The following is a 20842-nucleotide window of genomic DNA, read 5'->3' as shown; positions in this document are numbered from 1 at the left end:
TCTGGTGTCACAAGAACAAGTGGCATTCTTTTATATTCATTTAATTTATTAGAAAATTAATTTCTAGTCTCCAGATGAAGGTATGTGGATTGCACTGACCAGAAGGGACACCTAACTGCTCTGAACCATTAACACAGCTAAAACTCACTCTCAGCTGCCAACAAGGGATGTGAAAAAACTAGGAGCTGAATTACTTTTTCCTGAAAGTAATGATTATTTCAGTCTTCATAATTTAATATAATATAATAATACAAATCCTATTATATTAATGTCTTGTATATATATATATATATATAGATAGATAGATAGATATATGTACACATATTTGTTCCTCAATAACAGGAACTTGTAGTTGATTGTACTTTCACTGAGAATTCCACAAATAGCTTCTTTTTTTTCAAATTATTTATTCAAAACTCACTGTTTTCCAGGGGAATGAAGTTGTACATCTGCCATTAGCAAGCATTATTTGAAAAGGATTATTTTTCACCCTTCTATCCCAAATTTCTAGAACAGTTCACTTGGAAAATACAGTAGCCCAATGTTTGGGGTTTGGGTGGGAGGTTTTTGTAGCAGTGAGGCTACAGGTTAACTTCTGAGAAGCTGCCAGAAGCTTCCCTCATGTCCAGTAGAGCCAGTGCCAGATAGCTCCAGGACAGACCCACTGCTGAGCAGGGTCAAGCTCACCAGTGACGGTGGTAGGACCTCTGGGATAGCATAGTTAGGAAAAGGAAGAAAAACCAACCAGACATCCATCACAGTGAGAAAGAGGACTGAGAACATGTGAAAACAACAACCCTGCAGACCTCAAGGTCAATTCAGAAAGAGGGGCAGGAGGTGCTCCAGGCACTGGAACAGAGATTCTCCTGCAGCCCATGGTGAGGCAACTCTGCCCCTGCAGCCCATGGAGGCCCATGTGGGACCAGACATCCACTTGCAGCTCCTGGAGGGCCCCAAACTGAAGTTGGGAAAGGGTTTGAGGAGCCCTCCTCCTCCCAGAGAAGGAAGAAGTGGCAGAGACAATGTGTGATGAACTGTCTGCAATCCTTATTCTCTGTCCCATTGTGCCTTTTGAGGGGAGGAGGGAAATAAGATCAGGAGTAACACTGAAACTCTGGAAAAGGAAGAGGTGGGGGAAGGTGTTCTAAGGTTTTGTTTTATTCCTCATTATCCTACTCTGATTTCACTGGCAATAAATTAAACTAATTTCCCTGGGTGGAGTCCGTTTTTTCCATGAAGGTAACTGGTGAATGACCTGCCCCTGTCCTGACCTTACAGCTTGCATTTGTGCTTCTCTGAGAATATTAACTTTCATCCAGCATAATGGAGATCTTATTCAGGAATTTCAATGGAACCCGTTGATTCTCGTGCACTACTTAACATGCATCTAAACATACAGTTTTCAAGTTCGGAGTGATTCTTTGCTTGAAGGTTTGCTCATGCTGCAGTAATTCCAAATTCTGCAAAGGCTAAAACAGATGCTTTATTCTTTGAGTGAAAGCTCTGCAGGTCTGCAGACTAAGTTGGTGACAATTGATGAGCTCCTGATACAGCTAGCAGGTTTATATGTGGATCATGATAAATCTTCCAGCAATATAATACCATGTACCAAAACTTTGGGTTCTGCATTAACTTTGCGCTATTTTATTTTCAGAAATACTTCTTGTATTCATTCTGCTCATAATTTTTACAGTTGGCATGGTAACTGCCTAAAAATGTGCTAGAGGCATTACAGCTCCAAGCTTTTCTTGTAGCCTATGATGCTTAATCAAAAAGTTTGCAATACATCCCAGTACTGTAAGTGGTAAAGCTAAAAATATTGCTCTCTTCAGAGTATAAACAACTGCAAAACGCCTTCAGAAAGAGTTTGTACTTACAATGAAATGGAAAAACACCAACACCCCTTTATCCACTTCTGCACTTCAGCAGTGTGTAGCAGTCCTGGAAGTCTTGAATGTTGGATATTCCGTAAAATTTTCCCTTGCAGCACTGTATTCTTTTATCCAGGTAAGTATAAAGGTTGAAAGAGTTTGCTCTCTTTAATAGGTGACAAAGATCCTTTTTAAAGCCAGGATAGTGGATACATAGAGGAATTATTCACAAAAGTGAATGGTAGCACTGAACTCTGGGATGACTTAGAATAGTGGTAATCTCCATGTTCAGATGGCCACAGAATTTATATATCATTCTTAACTGACTTAACTGAGTGGTATTGTAAATATTCAATATTTATTAGAAGACACAGATGCAACTCAAAGAAGGAAGATGAGGACAGTGAAACCACCACAAGATTATGCAGAAACATGTAATGCCAATGGCAAGCCTACCTACACACAGATATCCTATTGCCTTGGAGAGGCTACATAGAATAGAGACTAGACAGACTTAGAAAAAGAATAATAATATTCAAAATATAATAATATTCAAAAATATTGAAAGGCCTTCAAAGGGTACACCTTGGGCAGCGCAGGAGCTTTGCAGAGGCTGCATTCAAGATGCATGATGGTCATGAATTTTTCATACAGATATAAGTCTGGTGTATTTGCATATCAGAGGTTAATTGTCCAATTACAGCTTCAGGTAACAAAGTAATTTACTCCAAGTTTTCCCACAATCCACTGTTTTTTATATTTTTTGGGGCCTGAGACAGTAATGGGTCTTTGAGTTTCAGGCCTAGAGAGAAATGGTTTTGTCTGAATAAAATGGGAGAACAGTAGCTGACAGGCTATGGAGTCTTAAAGTTATACACTAAAGCAGTACTGATCTGAAAAATATAAAAGCTACAATTTAAGGCATCAATCTTACAGCTAAATCTGCATCTGTCCAAAGGATGGAACTGGAACTAGGGCTATCATAACCATCACTTGTGTTGACATGGAATACTCCTTGCTAGAGCGAGATTCTTCTATTAATAAGATGCACAAAACTGTTCTAGAATTTGCCTCAACATACAGGGCAAACATCTCCTTGCAAGGGCAAATGATGGCCCTCAGATGGCTTGTTTATGCTGGTGATATGTCTGAGAATGTAGCCTATATGGAATACATTCCTTTTCGGTACAATTATATCTGGGTCTGCAAAACCAGGGGTGGCACCACAGTTTCTTTATAGAATATTATGAATCAAGCCAATGGACCCTGAACTGGCACTCATGCACTCAGTGTAAGGCCAGATGAACTCTGACACTTAAACAAACATGGGCTCTTAGAAGGTGTGTGTGTGAATTCTAGGGCAGTATCCCAGCTGTGCGTCCTTCAGCACACAGCAAAAAGGTACAGCTATTTGCAGGGCCTGTTATCTCACATAAGATGCTGATCCTTTTGTTCTAGCTCCTTTTTCTGAAGATTTTCAAACAAGGATGTTATGTCTACTCCAGTGTAAGAGGCTTCATTTTCAGTGCACTGATGACAGCAGTGGTAATGGTGGTGCAACTAAGGCTGACTCTGAAATTGTTTAGATTTGCTGGAAAATCCTGTGCTGCAAAGCTCTACAGTCTTAATATCTGGCAGTTTCAATGTTTTGATGAAAGTCAGAGGTGCTTAGAGCTTCTGAGGATCAGGTTTCTCAATTACTTGGGTAATTTGCATTTGAAAACATTGCTTTGAAAGGTCTGGCCACAACACTCTGTTGTACTCTAATGAGACTAGGAAAGGCTTTTTGACTGTCTTGCACCACTCTAATGAGTGTATGTGTAAGCCTGTAATTTATTTTTTTTCTGGTCTCAAGTGACAAACTAATTGGAACATAGGAAGGTAATTTTTATGGTCCCAACTTTTTGGATGCAGTTACAGTTTCCTTCTCTGTACATCACCAACTTTTTGCAATCCCCTTGATAAGACAAGTGTAGATCCATCTTCCACAAGCTAAATTAAAGGTACCTCCATGAGAGCGATAGTCTTGTGGAATATAAACACATAAGCATGCAAATCACAAAGACATTTTGGATCTCTTGAAAAAATTCAGAGAAATAGAAATGTCATAGTTATAATATTGCTAGAAGTGTTTTGAAAATATAGCACTATGTAGGACAGAGCTATGATGTTTGCTGTCCCCAGTGGGAGTAAGGATGAAATATGAACTCACTCCTGATTACACAACAGAGCATCCACAAAACAAAACAGAAGTGTCACAATCATTGCAAAAATTTCACTATGAGATTGTGCCTAAGTTGATGCTAGAGAATCTATTTATTAGTTCACTGCTCTGGTTTCACTGAGCTGTAACAAGGGCTGAAATTTTAGTGGAACTCATTTGTAAAGTGTTCCTCTATTTCCTGGTTATTGTTATAAAATATTTCCATAATTTCCATAATTTTGTAAAAATGTTAATTTTAGGTCCATTTGTATTGTGTACAACTTTTTCTGTTACAGATTTCTGTCCCATGAATGTGACAGACCTTGTTTAAAGAATCTAGGGTCTCCTGAGGAAAACCTCAACTTTTTTCAGTACTCAGGTAGGTTGTCACCCAGTCCTAGGGAAACCTAGGCACTACTCCAGCTTTGAGCTCCATCCAGGCCAAAGGTATGGTTATACTGGCACTCTAGGACTTCTGTTGGTGATCCTGTGATTACCAGGCCTCCTAACACCCTTCAGTGGAAACCGTAAAAAAGGCACTTAAAAACCCCTTTAAAGCCACAACGGATTAAAACCGCCTTTGTCCTCTCAAAGACAAGACAATATCTGTGGAGACATTTTCATAATATTGAGCTTCTACTCCTATTGGGAGAGACAACCTTTAATTTTGGAGAAAAGAGCAGACTAGAAGGGAGTTCTGTTTTTTCAGATCTTGTCCAATTCACTTCAAAATCCCAAGTGTGCAATTAGGTACTGCTGACTCTTAAGATAGAGGAAGTATCACCTTAATTACTGGTCAAATCTTGCCAGGAAACTATAAAGATTATTTCAAGCCAATTTTAGAAATATTAATTAGAGAAAAATGAAGGATAAACCTAGAAGAAGTGGCAATTTAGTGTTTTTTATATATTAGCGTGTTTTTAGATATTTTACCATTCTTTACTCTGCGTGACTACTGCTTCACAAAAATAAGATATGCTTTACTGTTGAACTGCTACTAAAGCAAAGAAATGTCCCAGCAGCTGCAAGTTTAACACAGAGGTTGAATTCAAGGTCATTCCTCTGACTCAAATGAAACAAGATGGTTACTCCAATGACAAGAAGGAAGGCAGTGATCCTGCTTCCCTGGGACTCTGAGTGACCACCTAATCCTGAATAATTATAATCTTGGGATGACAGTGCTTTAAAATCACTGCCTTTCAGTTGCATACACTTACAGTAAAATAAAAAAGATAGGTCTTTCTAAAGATTAAACTATTATGCTTTGAATACATATTTTCAATTTAAACTTTAATTTTACATATATAATATTTAGGATACTTTATCAAGGAGATTGCAGGGGTTATTGCCACTTCCTATTTACTTTGAAATCTTTTGGGGCAATATTCATCTTGATTGATTTGATTCAACAGTTAAGACTTTATGTTAAAAGCTACAAGTGCTGCATTAGCCAAGAAAGTCTCCCTTCGACGGCTCTGGTTCCTGCAGGAGAACCCGAGATACAAACAGTCACAGACCTTGAAGACACGTAACCATGTCTGTCCTTATCAACATCAATGTGAAGTTACATATGTTAGCAAAATATGTGGATATAGGCCAGGGTAACATCAAGGGACGTTTGCCAGGTCCTAATTGAGCAATAAGACAGGGTGTAGACTCTGATCCCATGCTTTGGTATGTTGCTAGGCAAAGGGCAAAAGCTCTGTACTATCATTCAACAAGGTGTGCTGTCATTGCACAATAACTCCATCCTGTGCACTGGGATGATTATAGAGTGCTATTTTCAGTGTGTAGAAGATACTTCATTTATGTATATTTTATTCTGCTGACAGGCAGAGGAAATAGCTGCTTGGTAAATGCCGTGTTATAGTAAGTGTATGGCCTATTTTTAGCTAGACAATAATGTGAAAGGTGCTGCTCTTTACAGGCCACTGTGGGAGTTCATGGTCTTGCATACAAAGGCTGGATGGGAGACTTGAAAAGGCCAATTCCTTGTTCCTGCTGTGAGCTGTGGGCATGCAGAATCCTACCTGTGCTTGAGAGTGAGGAAAGAGGAGTTCCTTGCTACCTCTGAGACTGAAAGGTATACCTATAGCAAAAAGGTATACCTATATAGCAAAAAATTACCAAGACATTTTGTGAGGAAATCCAGATTATGTAAAGGATAACACTGCTTCTTGGAAAAAATTTCTTATAGGAAGCAGCATGAAATTGTTTTCAGCTTCACAGTTACCTTGTTTGTTTTGCTAATCCTCACAAAGATTAATAAAGGAATGATGAGACAACAGCATACTGTAAGCACAGGAAGCAACAACTGCCTAAAGCATCTGGATATGATTATGTAAACACGATGTAATAAGAAAGCTGAGAGATTTAACTTTTGAAATCTCCTTTATTCCCTTAAAAAAAAAATGTCCTTTCAGAATGCTTACCTTATTCCCAAGTAGCCTTTCAGTTGTTAAAGCACTGCAATTTTCATTCAAGCTCCTTACTACTCATGATAAATCTACTCTAGATTTGATCTTTTATCCAAACTTTTCCTGGCATGTACTCTGCTATATAACCCTTTAATTTGAGAGAGGTGTGTTGTTAAATTTGAAGGGGACATTTTGTGTCTAACTGCTATATGTACTATTTTCCTCCAACCCACTAGTAAATGAAATAAATATTTTGAACTTTTAGTACATGGCATAGTTTCTTCACTGACACAGTGACCTCTTCTTTAAGGGCATGAAGCTGAACACTCTCCACAGTGAGCCAGGCTAGTCACACCCACAGTTAACTTTGCTACTCATTAAAATTCCCAAGGGATAAATATTTTAACAATACTGTTATATATAAGAATACTGTAATATATAAGTGTTAGAAATTTTAATATTAATTCTACTAGTTTTTGGCTTTTTTCTCCCTTAGTAATTTCATTTTTTAATGATGCTAGCTGTGCGGGTTTATTTTTTTAGCCCTTTTTAGGCTTCAGTTTTATTAACAAATTACCTTAAATCTGCTCTTTGTATAGAATTTATACTAAACTCATTTTGACCTATTTGTCATTATCTCTTCATAGATAATCATGCAAGAGACATTGAGGAAAATGCAGAGGACAATCAACGTTTCAGTAACTTGAACACTTTATTAAAGCAAGAGAAATATGCACATTTACTGTCATTTTATACCTATCTGATAATATAGAATGACAGGAGAGTCCAGAAGGGAGAAGTAGAAATGGTTCATATTTGACATTTCTAAAACATTCCCTGTAATGTGCAGAAAATCCTGCTTAGCCTCAGTAGCTCTTGGCAGAACATGGTCACTGCAGAGGCCTCTTTAGTGAACTTATATCTCATATTTTAGTAGTACTAGGATAGGCCACCAAAATATTTCATGTGGCCACCAAAAATATTTCTCCAGTGGTCAGAAAAAAAAAAAGCATTCTCTCTTTTGCTTTTTTTTGCTGTTTAAGCACAGGGCTTAAAGAGCCATGACACATGAGGCCAAACACAGACTCTGTTGTCTTTTTTTTTTTTTTTTTTTTTTTTTTTTTTTTGTCCCAAGCACCATTTAAGCTGAATTTTTCCAAAAGGAAACACATAAAATGAGGCCGAGACAGATGTCTGGCAGGGGTATTTTCAATTCAGTTTGTTGGAGTATGATAAGGTTATAAACAACAAGAACAGTGTTTCCCTTGACCAACTGTTAGTCAACCATAACATCAGAAAGTCAACTAACTTTGCTCATAATTGTAATAAGGAACTACTGACTGCCAGACTATTACATTTTTGCCCATAATATTAAGTTATAATAGATAATTACAAGTGTCAAGGTGGGCAGCTGTTTCTTTGAATGAATATTGCCCTTTCATTTTTTTTAATTTATGTAAGATACCAAAAATGTTAAAAAAGAGTAGTCATTCATTATATAAAGCAGCAGCTGAGCAGTAGGTGGAGTAATCATTGCTTTTTCCTACTCCTAAGTAAACACACATACAGCTTCATTTTTAAAATTCATTTTATTTTGGTGTCAAAAAAGGGGATCTCTAATGACACAGAGTTTCAACTAGTAAATCTTCTTTGCAGTTTTTCTCTTTAATCTTGAAAGCTGATGTAGTTCATTCTAATTGCCCACAGCATCAGCTTTATTCTCTTGAAAGAACCTGCTCTCCTTTTAGTTTTCCTTTAATGTTTGGAGCCCTTACCAGGAATGGTAATCTTCTTAAGGTGTTAGCAGGAGACACAGAATGCACCAAAACTAAACCTCATATCTAATGCAGTATCCCATTATCAGGATCACCCAAATGACTCAGGTTTGTCATAGATGCAGCATACTCCTTTATATGATTTTGTAGAATTAGAAAGGAAAGAAAACTTGGGGGATTGATTAGTCAGGTTAGAAAAAGGTTATGAAGATCACTGTACCTAAGTAACAACAGTCTTTTAGGTTTTTTAATACGTTCAGGTCTATTTATTATCACAGCTAGCCAGTATATCTGGGTTATTTGATTACACGCAGACGTTCTGGTTCTGGGTTCCACACCTTATGTTGAGGAACCCGTAATTTATAACAATCCTTTTCCCAAACTCCCTTCTTTCTGCAAGCTGGCACTGGATCCCATAGAGACAGAAACTCTAGGGGAGCTGTGAGATGCTACTGCACATCTTGGTTATAAACATTTCCTCTGACCATGGCTTTGCAAGCTGAAGCCTCCACATACTGCAACACGTTGTCCAGGCTGAGCCATGGAAACACGCAGTTGTTACCCTACAACAGGATGGAGAGAGCAGAGCACCCTCCAGGAACTGTTCTGGAGATGGCTGGTCTGTCCTGCAGTAAGAGCCCAAAAATCAGGTGTGACTGTCAGCCTCACTGCTGATTTCTCTCTGTAAAAGCCCAGAATGGGGATGGCTCTGGAAACTCTGAAGCATTTTGATTGTTTCAGCACAGGTTGGGAGTTGCCGTTGTAGCACCTATTGAAAAAACAGTGGTTTGCATCACAAGAGTGGGATGAGACATAGCGATACTTGAGCTAAGTCACCACCGCTTCCCGGCACAGTTCAAGGTGTTGACTGGTCCTGGAGCAGCTGGCATCCTGCCTGGGGAAAGATCACTTCTTTCACCATCTCCTACAGTAGTGATTCTAATCTGCCAGATGAATCTTTCCTTTCCTAGAGCTGAAATCTCTGTGACTGACAGAAGATCATATTTGGAGGCTCCACTCTTCTGAAATTGGCTTATTCTGGAAGTCTGCCACTGTCACAGCCTGGCAAAGCAGAGGGATCAGAATTACACTTGGCTATTCACTCAGTCTTGTGAACTGTTGCATCACCGCTGCAGGATGTTACAAGCTTTTGAGTTTAAGGGACAGCTCTTTGCTTTAGTCTTAGTATTGTTTTCAATAATTTCCACATATGTAAGATTGGAAAAAATATTCACTTCTCAGGTCTACTGCACTTTGAAAATGTAAAACGTCTCTGTTCAATAACCATTTCTCCATCTTAGCTGAAGAAGCCACAGGGAAAAAAAAGAAAAAAAGCCCAGCATGAAATCCCAGGAAGCAACAGACTGAAGACACACATAGAAAGATTAGATGGCAATAGTTATTCATTCATGCCTCGTGAGACAAATAAAACAACTTTACATTCATTTCCTCCCCACACCTCCACCCTTTTCTAAGGTTAACAGAAAGGATTCCTTTCGTACAGAAGTTATTTTAAGATCTTGAACAACTTAGAGTTCTAACATCTTTTTCCATGTGTATAAATAACCCCACCTGTTGCAGTATCATATATATGTGATCATTAAAATAGATACAAGTAAAAAACAGTAGTATACATTTCAATCTAAAAGTGATTCTAGGAACAAAGCAGACATGACTAGCAGGCTTTTCCTTTTTCAAAAAGATAAAGGGGATTGTCCAGATTGAGGTGGATTTTCCAGAGTCAAAAATCTATCATACACCCATCAACATTGTAAAAGTTAGTGGAAATTGAAAAAAAAAAAAAACAAAAAAAACATCAAATATTGTTTCAGCTTCACAAATTAATGTGTTCCCTTTTTACTGTTGCATCTAAAACAATTACAGTTCTCCAGGAGTTAACAAAGTGCTTCTCCCTCATTTTCCAATAGAGATCTGAGACACAAACTGAGAAAGCTCCAAGTTATTTTGCGATAAAGTCAGCACAAAACATGAGAAGACACAGCATCTGTGTCAAACTTTGCAGGCTGTTTCTAACTACAGATGAACAGCCATACTGCAGAAGAAAGAGATCTGAGACTAAGCTTTGTGCAAATTGTTCTCAGTGAACTACAAATCCATGGTGCAAAGGTAGTTATTTTAAAGTTATAATTTGGCTTCTTTGGTGATCATATGACGTTTTCAGCACCTAGAAATCCTTCGCTTATGAGAGTGTCTGAATGAAATGTTGTTACTGACGTAACAATTATCTCCTCACCCCATAGCTTTCAAGTTATGACTTAATGTTGAGAAAACTGTGGGCAAAGTGAGTGAAATAACTTCAGTACCTTCAAAGGATGTGGTTAGAATAGTCTGCAGGGGTGGGAAGAGAGTTTTCCTTTGCAGTTGGTAGAGCAGCAACAACAGAGTGTCTTTCAATTGCTTCTGTATTGCAGCTCAGGGCTTTTAGCCCCTGTCTGCTGCACCCACACACGATCTGGTACAGACACTTAAAAAGCACATAGCAAGCTCTCAGCTCAAGGAGTCCTTTCAAAGCAAGCTTCAGTCACCCAGGGGGCCAGCAATCTGCAGAGGCTGCTTTTTCTATCCCTGAGATGGAGCACCACATTGGCTCTGCTGCACTGGGACCACCCTATGCCCATGGTGAAGGAATAGGATTTGCTTTTCATTAATTCTGTTACTATAAAAAATTCCTGTAGGATATTCTGTAGTTAGAGCACTGAATCATTTCTGAAACTTCTTATTCAAATATTTGTTTTATATGGCAATGGTATTAGTAATGTACAAGTTTTATGCACTGCTATTTCCTCCCACACCCATTGAAAACTAACAAGAGCCAGCCTGTCAAAATAAGCATGTGAATTATAGAACAGCTATAACATGCTTCAAATAGCCAGTGTTCCAGCCTAGGTGATACTACATAACTCTGCTTTCCCTCTGTTTGCAAAACTGCACAGTCTACACTTCACAAAAAAAAAAGCCTACAAACTGAAGTCTGGAATTATCCCATCTCATTGAAGATACTCAAAACAGATGCTTAATAACAGAGAATTTTCACTTATTGTTGATGCAGAGACAGAAAATTTCCTTTTAGCTCAGCTAGTATTTAAGTTACCCTTAAGGAGAGCCACTGCTGCTACTGACAGAGCCCAAGGTGACTCTGATTCCACTTAAGTTCCTCAGGTACATACTTCATTTTCAAGAAGAAAAGGAGACAAGGCTACCTCTGACCCCGCTAAAAAATTTGCAGGAAGGCTGAGCTCACTCTTTCTACTCTGACCTTTTTTTCATAGACTGCATCCCCTTGGAGGTGGGCTCTGGCATTACTCTGTGGTGCCAGCTGCTCCCAGTATTGGACACCTAATACATACATTGTCCTGTAGGTAATATTCAAAGTGATCAGGAAATGGGAGTAAATAATGTGCCTGCAATGTTTGCTCATGTGAGGTAATAAAAAGGAAAACTCACTCTGAGGAGCTACACAGGGGCCTTATGCTACAGAACAACTGTAGTAAAACGGCAGTGGAAATCCAACATTGATAAATGCAAAACTATTTACAAGAGGGTAAATAACCTGAACTGCATGACCCAACAATGCACTCTGATCATGGAGGGGATGCAGAAACATTGGAGTTATTAATACAGCCATAGGCACAGACTGTCACATTCAGCATAGCAATTAGTAGTGATCAGAAATGCAAGTCAGTATCAACAACTATTATAAAGAAATACAGAACCAACAGTGTGTCACTATAAATCTATACAGTTGCTATATCCTGAATACTGAGAAGGTTTCCAGTTTCCCATCCCAAAGGGTATAGCAGAAGCAGAAAAGAAACAGTGAAATGGGATCTTTTATAAAAGGAATTATTAAATAGATGGAGATTTTTTCAGCTGGGAAAAGCAATGGGATATAATACAGAGCCTATAAAATCATGAATGACAGGGAGAAAGTAAGTGCAGATTTACTATTTGCTGCTTCTTCTAACACAGTAAGGGGGTATAAAATGAAATTAGGAGGTTTGAATGACACAAGTTCAAACAAAAAGTAACTTCTTCATATATATATAATTAAGTTATGGAATGCCTGGCCACAGGATGCTGCAGTTGCTAAGAACACGTGAGGGCTCAAAAGCAAATCAGAAAAATCTGCTGTAGAGAAATCCACTGATGGCTATCAAATAGAAAGGAACTGCTACTGGTTCAGCAAGCAAATGGGCTGCAAATGACTGGGAGAGGAGTTGGAGAGACCACTCTGAGCCTGTGCCATGTGCTTGCACTGTTCTTGTCCTCTGCCACGGACATTCTCTGTTGCCCTGTGTGTGAGAGAAGACACTGTGCGCGATGGACCACTGTTCTGACTTTGTAAAGTCATTTTATGGTGTTGGTGTCCCTGCAAAACTCCTATGGTTCAAAAGAAGAAAAGCTCATTTTAAGTAAGATCACATATCTTTTTGTCTGGTCAATGTCATCACTTAAGTAAATGGAGGGTAAAAAAATGCTCATGGAAATCCAAACAGGAAGCACTTTGCAAACAAAGAGGCACAGGCTGGTGCCTGCAGAGCTGCTGCTCTTCATGCTCCATGGGACCTGAAAGGGACCTCTGCTACATTCAGCCAGAAGGACAATGACTTGGTTTTTCTTTTTTTTTTCCTCTCTAGACAGGGGCAGATCTGATGCTTATCGTTTGAAGACTGTGACACACCTGGGTAGCAGCAGCACAGAACTGCCAGAATCATGACAGTAGCTCTTTCTGGCTAATGTTCTGATGATAGCCAGGCCAGCACTCCAGGAAAACTCTCACATTTTAGTGCTCACACAGACTTCAGTCTTCAGTGCCAGCAGCATGGTTACACTGAAAGTGTAGCATGAAGCAAGGCTTTGTTCCAAACAACACAGAACCGGCTCATCCAACCAGCCCTACCTCTGGGTGTAGGGTGACCTTCACGATTAGCCTTTTAAAAGCCTTTCACTATATATGGCACTTTCAGTCTTGGCAAGATAAATCTGAAGGGGGAGCAAAGGGATGTCTCATGATGCAAGTACTAAGGCATTCTTGGATTTTCAAGAAAAAATACACAAAACAACTTCCTGACTCAAAGAGAGCTGTATCTGGCATGGGAAACTTCTACATTAGACCTCATCCTGACAGGGACGTATTAATCACACAATTTAGAGTTTGTTTAGGTGGAAGTTATAATAACTTCATTGCAATGACTTTGCTTTCCGTGTTTTTAAAATGCATTTTATGTTTTACATGCAAGCTGGATAAAGTCCTAACCAGTAACATTTATATCATTGCCCTGAAAGATCCTGTTCTACAAAACTCAAGAAAATTATGAGATGTATCAGCCAAGCTGGAGGAGAAAATTATTTAAACCAACAAAAATGTGAATAATAATTTACTCAGAAGAATTTCATTAGATCTTCAAAAAGCCACAATTGAGAAAGATGCACACACCTGGCTAAAACCAGTCATCTGAGGAAGGACTGGAGAAAGTTAATATTTTGCCAATACTTCTGTAGACAAAATAGGGCAGACAGGTAATTATAGGCCTGTCAATTTGACATCTATTCCAGGCAAAGTGATAGAGTTGCTGATAGGAAGGACAATTAATAAAGTATTAAAACAGTGCAATTTAATTAATGGCAATCAACACAGATTAATGGAAGAAAGATCTTATCAAATTAATGTGCTATTTTTAAAAGACTACAAATTTGGTGGATAAAAGGAATTGTGGTAATATTTTATACTTTGACTTTGGATGCATTTGCTATACAGTTCTGTGAGTGACTCTGACGGAAAACAGAACTAACATAATGAACTCTCCAAAACAACTAACTTGTTTTAAAGCTGACTAGCATGGGATCCAACACCCTAACCTAAAGTGGGGCTCAGTGAGTGGGTTCTGAAGGCACTGCTTACCAGCCCCATGTTAATGATGATTCCAGCAGTACAGAAGGAAGCAGTGCCTTTGCTATTACTATTTTTCAAGGAAACAAAATTTGGACTTGGGCAGAAGTGGACAATGCCTTTTTGACATTGTTTGAGGAGCAGGTGCAAAAGAAATACCAGGTGTTTCCACATCACTCAACATAAAGGACCTATTTAAGAACAAGTACCTCAGGCCTTACTTCACATAAGGATTCTTCTTTGGGAAGCTGAGGCTGAAGAATAAATTGTGGGTCCTGATAGACCCCCAGCTGAGCCCCAGAGCCCTCTGAAATTGTGTTGCCAAGAAGGCCTGTGCAATCTTTTTTGGTGTGCAGAGATGCTGTCCATCAAAGGGCAGTAATGGGTTTCTGTTACTTCTGCATTTGACATTGCAGCAGGTTGACCCTTGTCCAATAAAAGTATTGGAATAATGTGCGTCCTGATATCAGCAGCTCAGGAAGGATGTTGGCAAATTGGAGGTAGTTCAGAGAAGAACCACAAGAATATGAATAAAAAATTGGCAGTAAAATGGAATGACTCCACAGGGTAAGTCTATTTAGATTTAGTATATCAAAGCAAAGGCTAAAGAGTAACTTGATTACGGTTTGTAAGTGCTTTCATGTGGAACAGATACTGCCTAATAGGGGAGTTTTTGCTCTGGTATAAAAATATACAAGGAAGTCCAATGGCAAGTTGAAGACACATCATTTCTGTTACACTAGGCAACTAGTGCAAACATTTACTATTTTCTATGCTAAAGCTGGATGTATTTTCTATCTAGTCCTTCTCAAGTCCTTCTCTTGTTCAATTGAAATCAATTCCAGGTAAGCTAATTACTCATGCTGAAGAGTTAGAAATGGTCTTATGGTGGTTTACACCTTTTACATCTATGAATGCAGCTGCAACATAAATTTTTAAGTAAATAAAGAAAATACGTTTCTCACTGAAGAATGGGATCCAAATTTAGCTGATGGGAGTTACTTGTGCACACCAAGAGAGGCTTTGTGAATGATGAGGGTGATGTTTCTTTCTAGCTCTGATTTAGGAGCCTGCTTATTTTTCAGTGCTACCCAAAAAGCTGGCAAGAAAAAGGATTACAATGAGGTTTTGGAGAACAGCTCCCAGAAGCACATCCAGTTGTCATGTTTCCATCTCACATTCGCCTCCACCAGCATCATGCTGATGGGTGCAACTGAGGAAGCAAAACCTGCTTAAGAGGGATTTGGTTCAGGTCATGCACTTGTCTGTAAAACAACTCCCCAAGGAAACCTCAAGTGAAAAATGAGTGTCATATATCCCTAAAAGAAAATAGACCTTAATGGCAACTGGTTGGATTGTGTTCAATCTTAAAAGGTTAGGAATAATAATCACAGCATTTCATATCTTCTTTCCTCTATAAGGGCTTCCCTGGGATCTGCAAACACAGCACTTTTATTCCTGATCTTACACGCATGGCTTTGCTCTACTCACGTAGCCCATTACAAAAGAAATAAAAAGAAATATGCCCCACCTCCCTTTCTCTTCTCTTAACAATACCAGCATAACTTAAAATGTGGAAAATATAAAATAAATGGTACTTATATCTGAGCAATGAGGGGGTGTTTTTCCTCAGGTTATCTCATAAAGCTAAAAGAGAGGGATGTTCAGAAGAGAATTCAACTATGTAAGATTGATTTAAATTAGCAAGGGATAGGATTGATATGGGTATACATAACACAGCCACTTTTTAATTTCTGGGAATGGTGTCATCTGTGAATAATGAGAGTTAGTGGTAACAGAGCAATGTAAGGTCTAGCTGGGGAAGCCAACAGCCCACAGCCTTGACAGTCAGATTTGGAGGGCAGTGTTGTGATTTAGAAGGTCAATTTGCTTTTTCTAATGCTAAAACCCATCAGCAATGCATTCAACATACAGATGGAGACTTGTAAACTATCGGGAATGATTAGGCTGGGAATATACTGTGGTTGTAGCCATAGCTAGAACCTGGGGATGTAATACTATTGCTTGGAAATACCTAATACTTAAGTGAATCCAGAACCAGAGAGAAAGATCACTGACTCTTGAGCTGAGGACTTTTTGCTTCCTGGGCAGACTATTCTTTCATACACAGATTTATTTTTCTGAGGACAACAAAGACACTTTTTGGGTCCTATATTAACAAACATATAAGGGCAAACCTCAAAGAACTTTCCTTAATTGCTTTTTTTTCTTTGCAATTAATGTACAATATAACAAGAAGGCAGCTTGCAGAAATGTTGGACTCACTTCTTTCTACCTCATTTAACTGGCTTCTGTACATAAATTATATTTTAGAGAGTTTTAAAAATTTTTTTATTCCACTGTAGTTAGTTGTAATTCTTGCAGTGAGTTATTCAACAACACCTTTTCTTTTTATTGTCTGAGTGAAGAATGAAGCCTAAGGCTTGATTCTAACTGCAGATATGGCACACAGGTATTCATCCTCACATACTTTATTGTGTCCTTATTTCACACACACGTAAGCCCCACACATGCAGTTCATGCAAATGGGTACATTTCTTGTCAAGTTACCTCTTGACAGCATCTCATTAAAAAAAAAAAAAAAAAAAGGATGCACATACCAAAAGTCAAAATCATAAGATTTTTTAAAGAAGAGATGCTTGTCTCCATGTCTTTGAATTGCCTTTTTGATGTATGGTGAAAAGTCTTGTCCCTTTGCTGTCCCATGATTTATCACTTTCCTTAGCCTCCCTTACTAACATGCTAGAGTTATAGCATAAACAATAAAAACAATTACAAAAAATAGAAAAAATGTATTCAAATTGGCATGGGGATCTAGCCTTGACAACTGATGGGGAGGTACTTTCAAGTGTATTTTGAGCTAGCTACTTGGATTAATTTTGCTGAAATAAGACTGTCTTCTCACTATGACAGTTCTCGGCACTTAATAGTTGTTTAACGTTCCCAGTAGGCTCAGCTCTGCACTTTGTAAATCAGCAAAAAAATAAAATTAGGGTCTTTCTTTTACCACTTCAAAAATTATTATCCTTTTTGTTCTAGCTTGTGTTTGTACGCTGATAATATATTTTCTGTAAAGGGACAAGGAGCAGACTGACCTGGAAAAGGAAGTCTTTTAAATGTAGGACTGTCTTTGATCACTCACAAGACTTATACTCTGATCTAAGCTCCTTGACATCAATGGAAGAAAGACTGCTATTGGCTTGGAGGGAGGGTTGGCTCCTGTCCACACAGAGTCCATATTTGCAAAAGCAGATGTTAAAAGATAAAACAGACTGAAAATCAGAGTTACAGAAAAAAGATACTATTTTTTTGCACACGGTCAGATTTATGACACACTTTTCATTTAATAACTTTTACTCAGTAATTGAAACAGGAAACTCCAATTTTTTCACCTGTTTCTGCTGTTTACTTGCAGATAAACCTTGGATACAAAATAGGAGAGAGTTTGGTGGATGATTTCTATAGCATGAAAATGTAAGGTCTTCTCCATAGACTCTTCTGGGATACTTAAGAGTAGGAAAAATGCTCCAGGGAGAACATCACAGACCCCCCCCCCCCCCCCCCCCCCACACACACACCCTCGCCTCCCCCTTTCCCCCCTTCCACTCCTGCAGCTGCACTTCCTGCAGAAAGAGCAATTCCAGAGAAGGAACTCAGCACTGTACTACTGGACAACATCATCAAAGAAGTAGATAATTGTAGGATCTGTTTAAAAGATAAAGAAACTTCTAATTGGATTGTCTCTTTTGGTGACAGTTTCCAGGCAAGGTAGATCAGCTCAATGAAGTCCAAAGAGTAAAAGTCGGTCAGTAAGCAGTCATAAAAGGAATCCTTCCTAACTAACTTAATTTTGATGTGTCTTCAGAAAGATCATGGGGAGATATGATAGTTTCTCATATATCAATCTGCTGGCTACTTCTTTGGTAGGTACCATTGATTCACTAACTGTTTTGTCATACATACTCAGAAAATTTCTCTCATTCAATTGAATGAGGAAATACAATGAAACAATATTTGCCACTACCAACACAGTTTAATTTAAACTGGAGTTTGCAAGTGTTGTGAACATGACATTTAAGCTTGGACATGCAAATGGCATCCCTTTAGCCCTGACATTCTGGCTGATGTGTTTCAAGTCACATCTCTCCCATTTGGTTGAACAAAACAGCTGTGGGAGACTGGATGCAGTTAGGCAAAGCTTCAATGCTGACTTGGTTTTCAGACTTTGATCTGATTTTTATGATCTCATTAATTTTCCCATTTCACATGTTATATGTTGATCTTCCTCTAAAACTTCAGTTGACTGACACAGACTAAAACAATGGGTACAGAATTATGTACACCTAATGTCTCTATGAGGCAGACAAAGGGGTTTGCTCATTCAGAGCTTATTACTTTAACATTGGACTGAAATGGCAGTATCTTCATTGACATAGCTGAGAGCAGAAGCAAAGTTTACAAAGTATTAGGTCTGGGGAGGGATTCCATAGCAAAGGGAGTGAAATTATTAAAATATTCTGAAAGAGTAAAATTCATCAGATGGATAGGCAACTGTGTCATTAGACAGTATGTATCCTTCTATGCCTTACAGTGTAGATTTAATTCAGAACCCAAAATTTATAATCTCTTCATTCCAAATTTGAATATGGAATCCCTTCTTCAGATTTAGATCCCAATTCTGATAAAAATCAGGGGTTTCCAACCAGAGGCTTAGGATTATTTAGATTTTTCAGCCCTTTCTCCTTTCACTCCTTTCTCTTGGCCTTGGAGGCTCTGGATAGACTTTCCAGAGTTGCTAGGGACTGTGGCTCCAGCTGATGCTGGGTAACTAAGAAAGTTAAACAGAAAACATTTATTTACAGAACAAAGGTTGATGCAAGAGCCTAGGTCTTTGTCATAGTCAGAAGGAGTATGCAGGGGGAGAGGAAGGGAGAAATTGTGTAAAAAGCCATCTACTAAGAAAAGAATGTTTGATTTGGATCACAGGATGTGATACTGGAGAACGTATTGCATAACTTTATGGCTTGTCCTTATTTGCAATGATTCAGTATCCGGCACTGCTCATCTCATTTCTAAAAATGGTATTGAAAAGTTACAAACTATTCAGAGGTGATGGGAATAAGTGAGGAAAGGCAAGAAAAGCACCTTTTCATTTTACAGCAAATAGCAAATACTAAGTCTGCAGGTCGTCTTACATGTTGTTGCAGATCACTGCATCTGTGCTCTTCCTCACTACCCAAGTAACATTCACCAGGTTAAATCTCTGTTGCCAAAAGCTCGTCGTTTCCATGCCAAATTTAAAATCATGACAACCCTATTCCTCATGGTATTTATCATTTAACTGTAAAACAGGGCATTTATAGCTCCTAGAGATAAGACACGAGGCAGGTGCAATGCTGTGGAGAGCCATTTCCAAAGCCTCCACTGTCAAGACTGCACCCTGACTGCAGCATCCCTAACCTCTTTGGAGCCCTGTTCAGAGGTTGTTTCTCTTTGCCTCAAAGCAGGCACCTCTGTCACTGACTCCTCCGTTGGTTATTTCATTGTTGTCACACTCACTTCCTTCTACCCCTTGAAAACTGGTATCACCCAAACTAGCAGGTGTTCACCCCAAAACAACCCTTCTCTCATTTCTGATCCTCCCCTCTGCTGATGTGGGGAAAGGACACTCAAGACACAGACAGTCCCTTGGCATTGCCCTGCAAAGGCTGCAGCTCTGGGACAGAGCTGTGCTCTCCTCATAGACCGATTCTCTTCTTAATGTTAGCTTGTATATTTTCCCCCCTTTTTTGGGGGGCAGGAGGGGAATGGGGGAAGAGGTTTGAGTATTTGGGTTGCTTTGGGCTTTTTTAAGTCGTTGTTTCAAAGAAAATCATCACCAACATCCAGACAAAAACTAGGGATTACACGTCAGGCTCATTAGGAGTGCAGGGAACTGCTCATCAGATTTCAATATATAGCTAAAGTCCTGTTACTTAAACAAAAGGGGACGGATTAAAAAAAAAAGGACCAAAAAAAAAACCACCCAAACCAAAACAACATCAACAAATCCAAACAAACAAACAAAAAAGAAAACCAAAAAGACCCAAAACAAAACAAAACAAAAAAACCTCACCAAACCGACAGCCCGCAGTGGTGCTGGGCGGAGACAGACCGACCTCATTCATGGCTTTCTCTGTGAAAAGGTTTACGTTTTCGCCTGGTCTTCCCTTCCCCCGCACTCCCTCCTCCCCTCCGTTTTAATTTTGGGACGGATTAAGACAAGTCTGGAGTCGGTAGAACTCCTCCCACCCGGCAGCATCAGGGTACAGCCGCCTGGGCTCCCCGAAGTCTGCGGGGCCCCGCGCTGCCCGGAAAAAACCGATTGCTTCATTGAGAAAAAAATCCGGCCGGCACATGAGATACCGCATCATCCCCCGCGCCCGGCAGCGGAGCGGACTCTGCTTTTAGGGCAGCTTAAGCCACTACCATTACTATTGTTATTATTTTATTTGATATTAAAATTAATACCAACATCTCGCCCGTAGCCGCAAGGGCAATCCCTGGAGAGGCTGGACCTGCCGGAGCTCTGTCAGCGGGGGAGCCGCGGTCAGCAGCATCCCACCGCTGCAGAGCGCTGCTCACGCTGGTGGACACACCGGGAC

General features: G+C 39.2%; 1 long non-coding RNA gene across 2 annotated transcripts; it reads right to left on the bottom strand.

Annotated features, from left to right (window-relative positions):
• Positions 1–7581: 7581 nt before the first annotated feature.
• Positions 7582–20431, bottom strand: LOC115494729 (uncharacterized). Of its 2 annotated transcripts, none has more exons than XR_012054851.1 (2): positions 20357–20431; positions 7582–9567 (listed from the first exon to the last, which is right to left on the bottom strand). It is a non-coding gene; the product is annotated as an uncharacterized lncRNA (long non-coding RNA). The 2 variants fall into 2 exon arrangements; XR_003959781.4 differs by having other exon boundaries at positions 20314–20407.
• Positions 20432–20842: the final 411 nt, after the last annotated feature.

The sequence above is a fragment of the Taeniopygia guttata genome, chromosome 3 (assembly GCF_048771995.1).
Source record: "Taeniopygia guttata chromosome 3, bTaeGut7.mat, whole genome shotgun sequence".
Classification (NCBI taxonomy): Eukaryota; Metazoa; Chordata; class Aves; order Passeriformes; family Estrildidae; genus Taeniopygia; species Taeniopygia guttata.
Note: the sequence above shows the minus strand (reverse complement) of the source record. Positions and strands in the feature narration are given on the sequence as shown.